This window comes from Centruroides sculpturatus, unplaced genomic scaffold (genome assembly GCF_000671375.1).
Source record: "Centruroides sculpturatus isolate CEXI.00-Female unplaced genomic scaffold, Cexi_2.0 scaffold4652, whole genome shotgun sequence".
NCBI lineage: Eukaryota > Metazoa > Arthropoda > Arachnida > Scorpiones > Buthidae > Centruroides > Centruroides sculpturatus.
In genome coordinates, this window is record NW_019388737.1 from 1,265 (window position 1) to 5,413 (window position 4,149).

General features: G+C 30.2%; 1 long non-coding RNA gene across 1 annotated transcript; it reads left to right on the forward strand.

Moving 5' to 3' along the window:
• The first annotated feature begins 202 nt into the window (after positions 1-202).
• LOC111617066 lies at positions 203-3,830 on the forward strand. Its single transcript, XR_002755371.1, has 3 exons — positions 203-938; positions 1,702-1,836; positions 3,038-3,830. It is a non-coding gene; the product is annotated as an uncharacterized LOC111617066 (long non-coding RNA).
• The last annotated feature ends 319 nt before the right edge of the window (positions 3,831-4,149 follow it).

Below are 4,149 nucleotides of genomic sequence, written 5' to 3' on the forward strand. Positions count from 1 at the left end.
ATAATCGACTTTACAAAATTAGTTATATTAGAATTTATAAATGAACAACTATGAAAAGTACTTTATTAAGATAACTAATAATAAATTAATTATATTTCAATCTTATTGTTTTTTTACACTTAGCACAGTGAAGTAATTTTGTTCAATAGGAGGCATGTAAGGCAGTAAACTCGTCACACGATTATATTTCTCTCTTGTTATAGGTCTTGAAGTTGTGTAGGGTGGTAACAGTAATTATGCTAAAATTTTTAGGCCTTCCTTGTTTTTAAAATAAATCAAGAAGTTTAAATTGTGCATATTTTTCCACAGAAGTTTGTAGAAAATGTTATAAGGTTCTTTCCATTTAAACTTCATCAAGCAAATTATCAGCCAATTCATAATTTTCCTGTCTGTATTTTTCCCTCTTTGACAGTGCTTCTTCTTTAGTTCAGACAAAATCTTCTCGTTTTATTTTATACAAAAGGAAGTTATTTTTATTCCTGCAATTCTCTATTACATTGTAATAGTCCTAGGCAGTATATAATTGCTTATAATGCTCTAAAATCTTGCGAAAGAAAACTAAATGGAATGAGGAAAAGAACTTCTCATCACTTCATCTGAGCAGTAACACCGTTATCTTGTTTATTACGTTGTGTTCTTAGGACATTAACTATTATCTGTTATAAAGACTTTAAAGAAAGTTATTTCAATTATTGATTATTATGAATGGACTTATTCCACTTTCAAACAAGGCTCAAATATAACTATGAGTTTTTAATACTGAATCTTATATTTCCATTTATCAGCCTGTCCAGCACATTATTTTGGAAAACATTGTAACCAGCAATGTTACGATAAATTTGGAAATGTGATAGACTGTTCTGAAATCCTTTTTTGTCTGCCCGACCCATATGGATGTTCCTGTTTAAGTGGATACCTTCTCCCATTTTGCAATGAAAGTAAGTATTACATATCGGTATAATGTTTGTTTCATAAAATACTGTATATAATTATGATTTGGTTTGCTTGGTTACGGAAACGTGGCACGTGGGCGATCTACCGACGGGAGAAGCCTTTTGGGAGGTTTTTTATGGGAAAATGGTCTGTTTAGATGCTACTTAAATGAAGAAAACCCGGAAAACTCCACGTGGTCAGCCCGTTGGCGAGGTGTGAACCCACGACTTGTGTTCAGTGGCGAATATCGTAAATGCGTTGAGGTTTTTGAAATATTCTATTGAAGGACGAATCGCAGCTCCTGAAGCAACGACAGACAACACATTCGATCCTACAACAACTCAATATCCAAGAGCGTAATCAATGTCTCCCTGTATCCGAAAAACGCATTATGGATTTCTTTGGCTATTTTATCGGATTTAATAATCTTGAAGGACATGTCGATAACATTATTCAGGGTCGGTGTAAGACACCTACTGCGAGTGTCTTTTATCAATTTCTTCCATTTACACGTAATTTACAAAATTAAATATAAATCTTATATTTTCAGCATAATAAATGAATTTGATATTATGAAATTTTCTATTGAAAACAAAATTTATAACATCATATTCTTAGTTCATGTAATTAAATCGAAAGGCGATTAATTCAAAAATTAACAGTGAAATCCTAATTATCTATTTGTAGGAGTATACAAATTATTTTCATTTAGAAATGATACACATATACAAATATAATGTAAATGTTTTATGTATATTTATTTTTCAGTCTGTGAGAATGGACGGTATGGAGTGAATTGCCTACAAAATTGTCCTCAGAACTGTTATACAACTTGCAACCCTTTTAATGGAACATGTATTGGTGGATGTAAATCAGGATGGCATGGCGCTATGTGCCAAATAAGTGAGTTTAATCAAATATATTCCGTTTTTAAAATAAGCATATTACTAGCATATTTTGATTGTAACGAAAAACATATATAGGATCATTTACAAAATAAAATGTAATCGTTACATGTAAAAGAAAAAAAATCTTTAGACTTTTCAGAACTCTAATAATTATATTTGTGATTTTAAAAATGAATTATTCAAAATTTGAAATGACACTGCGCTACGGTATGTTTTTAGTGCTGAAAGGAATCATAACTGAGCTATTACTGCAGATCGTGGCTTCTCATTTCTCTCTTTTGCTCACTAACGTTCATAATGATCAGCACCGAAACCGTTAGAGATGAATTATTATATATGACATAATTCATAATGTCTTGAAAATAAATTCAATATTTTATATATTATCACTAGGCATTTCAAAATTCAATGTTCACCACAAGCCATTATCCGGCATTAACAAAATATTTATTCCCTGACAGAATCTTCGTTGTTTTCTCATATCAATGTCGGATGCTTTCATGAGTATTTTAAACGTACAAATATTATAAATTTATATATATGTATATAGATACATATAAGAATTCTTTAGCCAAGAGTTTTATTATTCATTGAGCGAAGCTCTTAATATGTCAGAAAGTGTTTTATTCGTAATCCAAATTTAAAGCAACCGCGCAACATTTAAAAGCGATTTTTGCAAATGTGTACTGTACAGTACAACTGGATAATGTCGATGTCTTGACGTAGACAGAATTTTGATATTCGATCTATGGACTGAAATATTCGAGGTCAAATTTCGTCATGTATAGTCTGGGAGTCAATTGCCGGCTGTAAGTAAAGAATAATAAAAAGAGGACACGGTTTCGGAATAAGTCAAGAATGTTTTGATTTTAAATAGTAGTATAATATAAATTTTCAACTATTATGTTTTGTTCTATAAACGAAAGAATGAAATACATTTTCAGTCTTGTTCTTGTTTTTGGTTTTCCTGTTTCATTATAATTTTTATAATGAACTCTGAGACGAACATTCTACATTTAAAAAGGACATTTCCGGAGAAAACAGGACGTAGTAAAAGCAATTCTTTTGTTGATTTTCCATTGATTTTATTTACCTTCTTCGAATAATTTCACATAATCTAAGATAACGTATTTATAGAAAAATACAGTACAAATTTAGATAAATGGAATATATTTATATTTTCTTTCTTCTTTTAGGTTATCCCGTGTTAAAATCAAACGTAACAATTACAAATATAACATCGGATAGCGTTGTTGTATATTTTCATAAATGGAATAAGGATACGGACGAAGGTGAAGGAACACCTTTCCGCTACTATGTTCAGTTTCAGATATGCTAATTGATATTAAATAGGTTATTTATGTAACGTATAGACTTATCACTTACGATACGTTTACAACATGTTATTCAATAGAATTTATAGTTTATACAGCTTTAAGTATTAGATAAAGACGACCGGATAATTCGAATTATGCATTTTGTAACTATTTGTACACTTGACTACAAATACAGAAAGTTGATCAAGAGATTTGATGTATAAGTAATACGAATTAATCTGGTGTAATGCGCAATATAAAGCTGACACTTGTAACGAAGAACAAAACTACAGTATTTACCTTCTCGCCTATTACATATAACAGAGGAAAGTAAGTCGATCGGTCAAAAAAGACCCCTCCGCATTTTTTGGACTCAGAAACCTTCAAACGCCGAGAAACGAAAAAATAATTTAGGGAGTTTTTTCAGTTTGTATGAATGTTAGTGTGTGCGTGTGCCACAATTCCCTTCACCGACTTTGAAGCTTGCTTAATTAATTAACTCCTGTGTCTTTTGTCAAAAATTTCTGAAATTTCGCAGAAAACTTTCTCACATATTAGGGAGATCGGTGCTATTAAATTTTGGTGATTAAAGGTCATAGGAGTGGGGAGGTTGAGGCGGAGTATTATGTCTCATATCTGGAATAAGGTTGAACTTAATGAAGATCTTGATTGTTATTAAGATTTACGGTATTTTAAATTTTTTTTATATATAAAACTCATCACTACCCAAAAAATTAAACTTATTCAAATTTTATAATAATTAATAATATAAAAGGTTTTTAAAATAAAATATCATGGCGCCACACGCAATTTTAAATGATTTGGCAGGGAAAGATAAGCAACTCTTTGTTGGGTTTTTTAATTTAAAATAATTTAAATTTTCAGCATTGCATTAATATCTACTTTAAAAGTATACACATTAAATTATTTAAAAGTAATATATATTTTCAGCTATGTCGAAGTGATACATATTAAAAATATATACTACATTA